Here is a 13,765-nt window from a genome sequence, read left to right as displayed (position 1 = left end):
TGTGTGAAGTTATGCCTTGGTTCAGAGCTGCTGGAAGGACCAATTATGCCAAGTACATGCCCGTCTATGTTGCCGAAATGAAAGCCCTTGAACATGAACAACCAGAAGCATACACATTCATGCAACAAGGTGGATTTGTTGTTCGCCGGTCGGAGGATCGAAACATCAACTGTGTTGCTACTGATCAGGCACTGGAGCAAACCATCAACCGAGAAGGCAAGAGTCAGGGTGGAGTTGTTGGCTTCACATTACGAAAGGGAGCTCTCACAAGATGGTTGATGACAAGACATGTGACCACAGCATATGTGGATGCCATGAAAGAGCTTTGTGACACTGATGCAAAGTGCCCGAAAGCACACCAGGAGCATGGAGAATCTAGGATGGACAGAGATGAGAGAGACATACAGAAGATAATGGAAGCAGTGGAGCAGAAGCAGAACCCGTTTGATCTCGATAGCATTCCTGAGGAACTGATCAACATTGCAAGTGGTCAGGTTGCATCTGAGAAAGTTGCAAAAGAGCTCTCAAGCTTCCTCCAAGACGGTGCAGAGCAGAATGCCATCTTTATTGAACAATGCCTGGAAAAATCCAAAAGAACTAAGCTTCTGGGAGCCAGAGAAAAGAAAACAGTGTGCAACCTTCAAAGACATGAAAACATCAGTTGGAGTCAGTGTACTCAGAAAGGTTCACATGGACTCAGATGTGCTCTTTCGAAGGTTACTTGCTGTCTCCAAGCAAAGAGAGGTGTCCATGGAGACTGTGATGTCTCATGAACTCGCTGCTGTCCCCCCCTCTTTGTTTTATGATGATGGAAGCATGAGGAAGACAACAAAAGCTGACCTTGCTAAGAAACGAGTCTGTAGTTGAAGAGATACAGCAGCTGCCTAATGTTGCAGAACCATCAGCATACATCATAGATGGCATGGCTCTTCTACAGAGTCTCCATGACTCAGGCTTTCAGACATACAATGATCTGGGTGTGTCTGGAAAAGGATTGCAACAATAATGGGAAAGGAAGGCATCAACTGCGTTGTTATAGTGTTTGACAGATATGACCATCAACACTCAATGAAAGACCTTGAAAGGCAAAGAAGAGGCACCATCCAAACCAGCAGACCAACACATATTATCACAGGACAATCACGTGTTCCTAACTACAGGAAATACCTGAGGATCAGTGGGAACAAGGCTGCTCTATGTAGCTTTGTCAGCAACTACATAACCAATACAGGGCCACAGAGAATCTCTTCAGAGAACACAGTCATCTTGGCAGGTGGCTTTGAAAATGGTGAGGAGGTTAAGACGGTTAGCAAGTCAGGCGTTGACAGCTTGACAGATCTTTATAGTGACCAGGAGGAGGCTGACACAAGATTGGTGTTACATGTAATACACCTTGCACAGTCACATTCTCGTCTCATTGTCAAATGTGATGATACAGATGTACTGGTTTTGCTTGTGTACTATTCAAGCAAAGGGATGTTTGGATCCTCAACAGTGTTCATGCACTCTGGACATGGCCCAAAGGAAAGATTTGTCCCAGTCTGTTCCATCGCTCAGAAGCTTGGAGCAGCACTTTGTGAGTGTTTACCTGCATGCCACGCCCTCACAGGTTGCGATACCACAAGCAGCTTGTACAGAATTGGGAAGACCACTGCCTTCACAAGACTGAAGACCCATCTGAGTGAGTTAAAAGAAATGGCCAATTTTGGACTGTCTGAAAGCCTAGATGAGGCTTTTCCTGTGGCAAGAAAGTATACCCTCCTCCTGTATGGCCAAAAGAAAATGGAGAATGGACTTCCTTGCACCAACCTGGATGAGCTGAGGTACACACTAGCATCTACCACAGATTCATCAGCTGCAAATCTACCCCCAACAGAAGATGCCTTCCAGCAACATGTGTTGAGAGCCTTATACCAAACAGCAGTGTGGCGTCACAGCCATCTGGCCAAGCCTCTTCTATGGAACCCAGTTGGTAGAGGGTGGAGGCTCAGAGAAGATGGGTCCATTGAACCTGTGATGTTCCAGAAAGCACCGGCACCTAAGGAAGTTCGAGACATCACCCACCTGTACTGTAAAGATGGAAACTGCAATGATGCCAGCAAATGCCATTGTCTTTCAGTGGGCTTGACTTGCACTGAGTTTTGCTCTTGCTCTTTCCCTGACTGCCAAAATATGATCCATTTTGTCACTGATGATAATGTGGATGAGTGACAGTGATGTGTTGCTGTAGATTGAAATAAAGGTGTTCTATTTCAATTTCAACCTGATTTAATTGGATCTTTGTTTCCATATGAAGTATCATAAAATGTATCATATGAAATGTATAATTCATTAAATGTATTGTAAATATATTAACATAGACCAGAACATTACCTCAAGTGACTTTACTTTGCAGTAACATTGAATTTGTCAACATGCTTCTCACCACTGATAATGGGCTTTGGACTGAAGACTTCATTATGTAAATGTTTCATTTTATTTAATTTAGGACACCACATACATTTACTGATGTAAATCCCTGACCATGCATGCTATATTTACACATGTGGTATTGCTGGATTCAACACAACCACACCTTTCCGAAAAGCCCTCATCTGTGTTTCTATGACAATCCATGGCAGAGGTACTACAAAGTAAATGAGAACATTCTGCAGAGATATTCATTTTTTACATTTCCGCTTATTTTAAGTATGTGTACATAGGTATATATTTCGTACATGCATAAAGATATTCACGTCCAGGTTTTTCTATTATGTTAAGCAGCTGTCTGACTGCTAGCATGCCAATTTTGAAAGCTCTTGGAGCTTGTATTATTAATCTACATGAGTTTATATGTCTCAACTCCCATACGGCCAGGCTATATTTTGGTTATTTTTTCCTTTGGGGGTGTATAACAATATCTATCAATTTACCTATTTTTGCAGTAAAATATTTTTATACAAGAATCCATTTCATATATGAGAGACCTTAGAGATGAGGAAAAACAATGTTGTGTTTTGTTCTACCTCCGGTAGGGGTATCTCAACATTTTGGGGGCATTGTCACTGCTACTAGTTTAGACAACCCTTATTAATTACATGTTTAAGAAACAGAACTTCAACAGCTCACTGGATAATCAGGCTGGGTCTATGGCCTTGCACGTCCACAGGGGCAAAATTTACCGGAGGTGACGACCAGGCGTTCTCTTTAAGTGGTTCTCTCGTCTCCTTAAAGCAAAGTTTTCTCTGAGGATTTTGAGAAAGGGAAAGATTATGCTTTCCTGGAAAGCTCTACGGCAATCACAGACCTTTTAGCCAAACAGTGAAACTGTAGAAATTCAGATTAGTCAAATTGTATCAAAAGAACATTTTTTATTTCTGTGGCCACAGAAAGGTTTACAATCAGAGACAAGTGTACACAAGCGTCTGACCAGAAAGTGAGAAAGAGCTCTGGTCAGACTTACAATTAATTACACCAGCTGGGAATGAAAAATTCAAACAAAGATGAAAAAATTCAAACAAAGATGTGTCTCACACAAGACTGATATGAAGCCAACAAGAAAATAACAAGATGTGATTTTCTTGGACATGTCATATCTAAGTCAAGCTGTCCTGGGCCTTGGTCGTTGTTTTAAGAACACTGTTAAGACTGTCGCCCTAGTGTCTGATACTAGTTAACTATATTAACTAGTCAAGGCTGTACAGAGAATATGTATTTAAACAGAGCTATGAACATGCCCAGTAAGCTGTACAAATGATGTAATAGGATGAAACATAATATTTTCTATAACAGACCCCGTGATTTAATACATTCTCAATACATTTGTGTTCTAAACATTTTGTTGAGTGTATTCTTTCTCAATCTAACATACTACTACTACTACTACCACCACGACCACCACCACTACTACTACTATTACCACTACCACCACCACCACCTCTACCACGACCACTACCACTACTACTACCACTACCACTACCACTACCACTACCACTACCACTACCACTACCACTACCACTACCACTACCACTACCACTACCACTACCACCTCCTCTAAAGGCTTCTGTACCTGCTGCCTGATATCTTTTTCTAACGGAGTTGTGTTTCCGCGGTCGATTTGCGCGATCTAATTGGCCCGCAGTTGCACTTCCGCGTTCAGTTGCACGATTTGGTTAAGGTTAGGGTTAAGGTTAGGGTTAGGGTTAGTTGGTTAAGGTTAGGGTTAAGGTTAGTTGGTTAAGGTTAGGGTTAAGGTTAGGGTTAGGGTTAGTTGGTTAAGGTTAGGGTAACAGCCTGCTGGCGCGATTGTTAGAAGTAACGCGATTGGTGATGAGATAAATGTCAGTGGCCAATCAGATCGCGCAAACCGACCGCGGAAACACAACTCCGTTAGCATACCAATGGACGCGTACCTGCCACAGATCACCTTCTCTAAAGGCTTCTGTACCTGCCACAGACCACCTTATCTAAAGGCTTCTGCACCTGCCACAGTGTCAGGTATCTATGAGAAATGTTACACTGGCAGGGACAGTGACAACAGGGTGTTGATTTCAGCCCAAGATATCAACATGCTCTGTAAAAATGTAAATAAAAATAAATAAAACTTTCTTTCATAGCCTTCAGACTAGACAGCCTTGTGTGTTGTGTGAAATACTGCTTTCTTCACATATTGTGGATACATTCAAACTTTCATAGGAAATATCTCTTTCCTTTTCCCATTATTTTCCTTTGCCTTATTGATGAGGCCATAGTTCATAGCCTTGAGTTCTGGTATTTCTGCTCACTAATGGCCAGGGTTCCATGTACATTACTAAAGTCAAGTTGTGGCTGTTGTTTCTTTTACACAAAAAAAGGCAAATCACTTTTGTCCCACCTCAAAACAAAACAGGGATGTTTTAATGCCACACCTGTTTGTGATTTGGCCACTGATTCTGTTACAACCAGCTGTCACTAATTGTCTCAATTAAGCTCAATTAATTGGAGTGCCAACATAAGGAGAGGCCAGCTCTTCACTGATTCATCCAGGAGAGCTTGTGCAGCTGAACTACTAGTCTCAAACCATAGCTTCTGGGGAGTTACACTGGGTGCTGCTTCTCTGCTAATAGCCATGGCTCTTGGGCTCCTTTTCAGGTAAGCCTTGACCTTTTATTAGTTATTGTACTCTCATGTTGCATTGAATTAGGCTTTTTAAGTGTTTGGAATATTTCAAATGTTTGCCTTGTGTTTTAGGGTTTTCTGGATTTGTGTTCTGTTATTTGGTGGCAGTACTAGTTCAAGTATAAAGGGTAATGCATTTTCTTTTATCTTAAATACTACATCAGGCATTACATTTTTCCACTGTTACTTCATCTGAACTTTTAAACTTGTCAGGTTATGGATATCCACAACAAGCTGATTCCTACAACCTGGGGGATGATTTAGATGATGAAGCCCTCAACTTTGACACCTCTGATCCAGCTGAGTGGGACGATTCCTATGTTCCAGCTTCTGCATACACTGGTTACTGGGCACCTTCACCACAGGATTCTATCCTCGGTCTTCAACACCTAAGCAACATACCCAGTGTTCCTGAGGTATATCGACTAATTGATGTCAATACAATAGACTGGGGACAAGACCAGCCTGAAGAACCCATCTCATTCCCCCTCAAAACTAGTTTGCCAGGTGGTCTGATGTTTCAGCCAGGCTCTATGCCAAGTCAATCGCAACAGGCTCAATCTACTGTTGTTGGTGTTGCTTCTACCCATAGTGGTACATTTGTTCCAAGCACTGGTGGTTCCAGTGGCTATGATGGCCTCACTGTGTACTCTCACCCCAACCCCTCATCTACCATTACTCAGTCTTCCAGCTTCAAGTATTCTAGCTTGGACACGCTGCAGCCTGAACCAGCCTCTAGCAGTAGTTATGAAGGCATTGACTCTAGATTTGTTAAGGACTATTCCTTCATTGGTGGCTCCAGCAAAGGAGGTTCTCAAAGCGACGCACCCCATCTCGCCTATGAGGATGTGTTTACATACCCCACCTCTCAAAGTGCTGATGATGCTGGTGGCTATGGGAGTGACCTGTCCTACCAAGGCTATGGTGGTAAATCGGCTCATGATGAAGGTCACCAGCCAATCGAAGATTCTCATGGCTATAACCCAGCAGAAGAGCCCACAGTACAAGAGTCTAATGTCCTTAGTTACACTTCTAACTGGGGAGGGCAGCCTGAAGTCTACTCCTCTGAGAAAGGAAGCTCTTCTAGTTCTGCTGAAGCCACAAGTCCCCATGAGGAGCAACCGCAGTGTGGGAGTGAGCCACCCGTGCCACCAGCTCCTCCAACCAGTTACATTATCCAGTCGACTAACGGGCACAGGAGAAGCAGACTGGCGTTCTCTCAAACCAGTTACTCCCCGGTGTTTCCAGAGCTCCGCAAACGTGCACCTCATACAAAAGGGTAGGTGAATTTCTGTTCTACTCTTGATGGGCATTTTACTAGTGTGCATACTGAGAACTCTCTTTTGTCCACAGAAACTAGATGATGCTGCTGTGATTGCCTCATGGAACAGGTAAAATGAGAGAATTAATATATCATGTTTTAGTGCACATGCCCAGTATGCTAACTTTTGTCTGTCCCCAACAGGTATTTTTCCACTTGCCAGAGGATTGCCCTGATTCTGGAGTTGTAAAATAAAAATTCAAAATTTTAATTATTTGCACGTCTGGTTTTTGGTTCTCGAATGTGAGGCTTTGGGTAAATAATTGAGTGATTCATACATAAGTAAGGGATAATGTATAGCTACGAGGTCATTGTCGCAAAATAATTGACCGACACAGGAGTTTAGAACATGTAGTGAAAGTCAATTATTTTGCGACAATGACCGAGTATAGGCTATACATTATCCTGCTTATTACATGGTTAACTTACTAACAATATACCTAATTCATTTTACACCATCGACGAGACGAGATCAAATGCAGACGCAGTTCTTCTGTCGCTCCGTGCTGTCATCGCCGGCAGGTCTGGTCTGATTGCACTGATGACGTGAGTGCAGCTGTGCATATGCTGAGCAGCTTTCATGACTGCACTGATGCAGTGTGTCAGTGGGCTTGATTGCTACAGCGGTCATTATTGCTCGGCAGAGGTCCGTTATCGAGTATTATTACATGGCGTTTTCACATTAGCCGAAATGCTTGCTTGTGATTGGTCAATAGCCCCCCGACAGCGGTCATTATTTTTCAATAATGACCGATGTGCGCAGCTGTTCGCAATCAAGCCCACATCAGTGCAGCAAATCAGACACACCTGCCGCGGCTGCACTGACAGCGGAGTGTGTGTAGATTACAGCGGAGCCAGAACAGAGGCTGCCCGCGATAATAATAATCACTTTATTTGGGCTGACAGAGCCACAGAACAACTGCGATTTGTCAAATGAATTAGGTATATTGTTAGTAAGTTAGCCATGTAATAAGCGGGATAATGTATAGCTTTACTCGGTCATTGTCGCAAAATAATTTACCTTCACTGACGTTTAAAACACCTCGCCGAAGCGGCTCGGTATTTTAAACTACGTGTCGGGTCAATTATTTTGCGACAATGACCTCGTAGCTATACATTATCCCTTACATAACGGAACTCTGACGAGCGCTATTGACTAATCGCAATCAAGCATTTCGGCAAATGTTAAAACGCCATGTAATAACCAACTATAGAGCATGCACTTCTGAAAAGAGCCTGTTCCTCCCTCATGGCCTGAGACCATGTGTATGGGAAATGACTGTTCTCATGTGTTACTGCCACCTAGAGGCGTTGATTAATGGTTATAGTAGTGCGGCATAGCTCAACATATCATACCAAATTTGGCAGATGGGTATATTGGGAACAACTGGATATTGGGGCATTACAAGCACCCTGGTGGCAGTGTTTGGTCAAACTTTCTTATCCCATTGGGATTTGCATGCAATAACTGACGTAATCTAGATCCCACTAACCCTGAGAAGAAAATACTCGTTTTTTTTAATCCTCTTTCCTCTGCCTGATTTTATTTTTATTTTTTTTTCAATCCCAATTTAGTCATTATGCCAATTCCCCCCCTCCCCTACCTGGTTGTTGTGCGCATGTTCCTCCTACTGGTCAGTACAAGGGAACCCTGAAGTCCACCACATGCTTCCTCCGACACATGTGGAGACAGCCAGTGGCTCTCTTCTCACCTGACAGCGAGGACTCTCATTGGTGAAGCGTAACGTGTGGGAGGTCCTGCCTTTCGCTGAGCAGGCGCCCAGACCTGACCTGTAGGCGTCGCTGTCCACAACGCCAGATTACCACCCACGACTTCCCTCCCCCTAACTCAGCCAAACGAGTTAGTATGATGACCGGCCCAAGCCGCAGGGCAATGCTGACTCCGGGAGTCGAGACCGCAGCCTCTTGCATTGGTGACAAGCGCAATCTTCGCTACGCCACCCGACCACCTTCACTCGCCTTCTAAAATTGATTTCATTATAATGGCGCGACAGTTAAATGGTTTTCGCAGTGGCGTCATTTCAGTAAAAGTGGGTGAAGGTGTATTTTGTCAAGGCAATAGTCAATTTTGTTGAGTTGTTTCTATACTTCACTTTAATGAACAACTACAGTATTTTTATTCCAGTGGATAATAATGGCGTTAAATCAATGATTTTTCTTGGCTAGAAGAGAGTGCCATACCAAAACGATGCCACTGGGTTCTCGTAGCAGGCTTCCTTCCTGCAACTTAAAGACATAATTTCAATATTATAGCATAAAGTGCAAATGTTATTTGAAGTAGTGTCTGAGGTATAAGCTAGCCCCAACTTTCAAAAGCAAAATATATAATGTTACCACATGGTGGCGCTGGCATGTTGCGTCAGTGATTTCTAAATAGTCTCATTTAAAACTAAAGCATGAACATTTGCATGGTGTACCTCTGTGCGTATTCATCCACAATCTATAGCTCAACATGAAAATATTCACAATTAATCGTAAAAAATCTGCATTTTATTTCAACCAAAAATGCTTAAACATGGTTAGTGATAGAAGGGAACTCATTTTGTGGAAAAATGGAAAGCTTGCCAATGTTCATGAGGCAATAGCCGATAATCCATTTTCCCAATGATAAATCCCTATAGGGAGGTGTAGTCTGACGTCACTGGTTGTTCCAGTGATTTATCATTGGGAAAATGGATTATCGGCTATTGTAACAATTCTGCCTCATGAACATTGGCAAGCTTTCCATTTTTCCACAAAATGAGTTCCCTTCTATCACTAACATTATTTCTTAAGCATTTTTAGTTGAAATAAAATTTGGTGATTTTTTTTTATGATTAATTGTGAATATTTTCATGTTGAGCTATAGATTGTGGATGAATAAGCACAGAAAGGTACAGCATGCCAATGTTAATGCTTTATTTGTTTTAAACGAGACAATCTAGCAATGGGGAAATGCATTGTTGGGTGGAACATGAAAAACTGCAATGACGTAACCACTACACCTCCCTATATGGGTGGACCTCGCGGGCGGTCCAAAGTGACGTCAGACTACACTTCCCTATACCACCCCTGCCTTGTTTGTCGCCCTCTTTCTCCCAGTCTGTTGAATGCAATATGAGAATAGAATATTTATCTTTGTTTCTTAAATCAGTTTTTACTGAATTAGATTAGGTTTTTATTGAAATAAATTAGTTTTCTATTGAATCAATTCGTTGTTTTTATTGAATGCTTCGTTTTTACTGGATTTGTATTGAATCAGTTTGTATACAGTGTCATGAGGAACAGTATTTATTCTAGTCAAATGGCTATAACCGAGACCTGAGTGCTGTGCTGTACTGTACAGTATCTCGTGCTCGCCCATGTCAATGGAAAAATTACAAACAAAACTTTGACTTTGAACTGCTGCGGTCAGGCAAGCAATACCGGAGTCTCATGGCAAGCACAGAGAGACTCTGTCACTCGGAAGGAGCTTCTATCCCCAGGCCATCAGGATGCTCAATGAACAATAAGCAAACCATCAACACACCCACAGCGCACATACACTCACTTAAATAAACAACACACTGTAGCACCCACGTTGCCACTTTAGACACACTTTACACTTTATATTGTTGGTAAGGAAATTGCACATCATTCTCATTCCTTATTGCACCTCACCACTACAAGGTGGCACCACAAGCTAAGCTATACCTCACCATTTTTGTACCAACTGTACATACTGTATATATAGATACACTGAACAATTTTGTTGTTTACACTTGTTTACGTACTTGACTTCTTGATATTCTATTTTATACTTATACTTATTTTATACTATCTTGTTATTATCTAGCACTCTCAGGAGCAACATAGAAAGAAACATTTCATGCAAAGTATTCTGTATGACAACTAATAAAGAAACTTGAAACTTGAACTTGACTTTGACTTCATGATAATCGCTCGTCGAGATGAGATCAATCAAATCCTTTATTTAACCAGATAAGCATCATTGAGATTAAAATATCTTTTTCAAGAGCGATCTGGCCAAGCAAGGCAGCAGAAAGTTTCAACATAAAAAAGAACATCACAATAAAATACAGATAAAACATTCACAGCAAGCTCCAATTTCAGGCAAGTTATCAAACAGGCAAGTTATCAAACACAGTTGCATTGTCCGAGGGAACTGAATTCGTAGGATTTTAAAATGGCTTTAAATTCTCTGAGGGTGACCAGTCCGCCTGAATGCCTTCTACAACAGAACTGCGTTTCCGCGTCTCTGATTGGCCAGGTCATTTCTGGTCATGTGACATGTACGCCCAATCGTGGGACCGCACGTTTCTACACTGGTTAAGCTTAGGCGCTCTTTCGAAGTTGGTTAAGGTTAGAGTTTGTCTTAGAGCATGGCGATAGAACGCCTGCCCTGATTCCGACGGTTAAGCTTAGGCACTCTTTCGAAGTTGGTTAAGGTTAGAGTTTGTCTTAGAGCATGGCGATAGAACGCCAGGTAGTTTGCAGGCTGTTAGACCCGGAAATAGGCGCAGAACTTGCTGTCCCACGATTGGCACACATGTCACATCATGAGCCTCACATGACCTGGCCAATCAGAGCGCAAAACTCGAACGCGGAAATGCAGTTCTGTTGTAGAAGGCATACACGCGACCAGTCCTGGTAATTTGAGGTCCTCCTGTATCTTGTTCCAGGATGAAGGAGCAGCATAGGGTGAGGGTGAAAAAGCACCTCTCCAACAGTGGTATGCCAACGCCCCTACTCATCTTCGAGGTGATCGACTGTCCTAAGGATGAATCCCCACCAACAGGTTGCCAAAGTCACCTGTTTTCCTGTCATTCCTGGGGTACATGCTATGGTGGCTAATGATCTGCTCTGCTGTCATCATTCATTGTTGTGTTGACTAGTGATAATAATTTTGTTGTCATGGCGAGCTGTAATGTTTTCCATCCGCTGCCCACCAAGAGGCCCAAAGCCCAGACCGGCAGAGCACTTGTCAGGTCAGAAGAACCCCCAGGTTAGTTCTCCCTCTAGTGCCCGTTAGGAACTAGAGCTCTGTTCTTTCCTCATCTGAAGATGACGTTTCAGATCTGTCTGATTCTGAAGATTGTGTGTACGTTTCCCCCCCCCTCCCCCCCCCCCCCACACGTAACAGTACCATGCCTTTTGACTGTTTGATGAAATAAAGTGTTATTCCATTTTCTGTTTCGTCTGCTTTAATGTTTTGTGGGCATGGTACGCAGTTATTACGTTTTAAATGTTAAAAATTCCTTCTACATTTACATTTGTTATTAGAGGTTAAGTTCTTGTTTTTGTCATTTTAGATTAATATTAAACAGCATTTAGCCATTTGTAAGTTTTTGTTTGTTTATATTGATTGATTTATTACATGATTGTTGTTTTTTGTAGTGATATAATTTTCTAGTTATTTTTATCAAGGTTTTTGATCAAGAGTAGGGAATATTATAGAAAATATGTGTCATCATATTACATCATTTGTACAGCTTACTGGGCATGTTCATACATAGCTATGTTTAAATACATATTCTCTGTACAGCCTTGACTAGTTAATATAGTTAACTAAGTATCAGACACTAGGGCGACAGTCTTAACAGTGTTCTTAAAACAACGACCAAGGCCCAGGACAGCTTGACTTAGATATGACATGTCCAAGAAAATCACATCTTGTTCTTTTCTTGTTGGCTTCATATGAGTTTTGTGTGAGACACGACAAAAACCCAAAACCCATCTTTGTTTTCATTTGTCATTCCCAGCTGGTGTATTTAATTTAATTTAAGTCTGACCAGAGCTCTTTCTCACTTTCTGGCCAGACGCTCGTGTACATTTGTCTCTGATTGTAAACTGAGGATACCTTTGAGGATCAGTTCATGTAAATTATCTGTTAAGTCCTCAATAAAACTTTAGTGGGTTCTACCTCGTTTTAGTTGGTACCATTGGATTCCTTGACCCTGAAAATGTGGGTTTAGCAGTTCGAGTCAATGTTCTAGCTTATTTAGAAGCCGAGATATTACAAAACCTACATTTTACGGCGGCCATTTTGGAAATTCACCTGGGCAAATGGAAACATGGATTTTCTGAATCCTTGTACAATATCCTTTCCAAAAATGTATAGTATTGCAAATCCCCAAGAAAATCCAACAAAAGTATATAGTGAACTTACCTATCTTGATTGATTGATTGAAAACTTTATTAACAGATTGCAGAATGGGTACACGAACGTCCACATCAAACAAGAGGTGGACGCGGGCAAATACTGCGGCATGGTCATGCTGGACCTCCAAAAGGCTTTCGACACAGTCAATCACTCCATTCTGATTGACAAGCTAAAAGCAATTGGTTTTGAGAGTTCATCAGTGATCGGCTGGATGCAATCCTACCTGGAGGGGAGAGAACAGATGGTGGAGGTCAACTGTACACTACCCCCCACCCCCCCCCCCCCCCCTCCCAGTGAGCTGTGGTGTTCCACAAGGAAGCATACTAGGACCGTTACTGTTCCTAATTCATGCAAATGCATGTCATCAGCTTAATTGTGACTGCAACTTGTTCCTGTTCGTGGACGACTCAGCCCTGCTGGTCTCTGACAAGAACAAGTTGCAGGTTGAAAAAGCCCTCGGCTCTGAACTCGGCAGAATCTGCACCGGCAGCTCGCAGATAACAAACTATCATTACACCTGGGTAAAACAGAGTCCATTCTCTTCGGATCAAATAACAAACAACAATTATGCCATATCAATGTGGAACGCCCTACCCACAGCCGTAAAAAAATGTTGAATCCCAACCCACCTTCAAAACCGCTCTCAAAGAGCACCTACAGGAGGCTGCAATTCGAAACTGGCCCCCGTAAATGTCAGAACCCCCTCGCCCACCCACCCCACCCCCTCCTATAATGTACAGTTTCCTCCCCCTCGTATGTATTATCGGTTAGGATCTCTGTTTAACAGTACTGTATATTTGCATATCTTGTATGTCACAAATGTAACAGTACTGTATATCTGTATGTCATGTATGTCATGATATCTGTATGTTGCGTATGTCATAAATGTCATTATGAATTGAAAATGGGGGACCCGGATGTAAACAAGACTAAAGTCTTTCTCTGGTCTGCATCCCCTTAAGACTTGTGTAGAGCTGTACTGTATTGTACCCATTCTGCAATCTGTTAAAGTTTTCAATCAATCAATCAATCAGTTTCGAGTTGCAGCCTCCCGTAGGTGCTCTTTTAGAGCGGTTTTGAAGGTGGGTAGGGATTCAATTTTTTTTTACGGCTGTGGGTAGGGCGTTCCACATTGATGTTGCATA

The sequence above is a fragment of the Notolepis coatsorum genome (assembly GCF_963971535.1).
Source record: "Notolepis coatsorum genome assembly, chromosome: 14".
Taxonomy (NCBI): Eukaryota; Metazoa; Chordata; class Actinopteri; order Aulopiformes; family Paralepididae; genus Notolepis; species Notolepis coatsorum.
The sequence above is the reverse complement of the archived record's forward strand: the minus strand, read 5'-3'. Positions refer to the sequence as shown.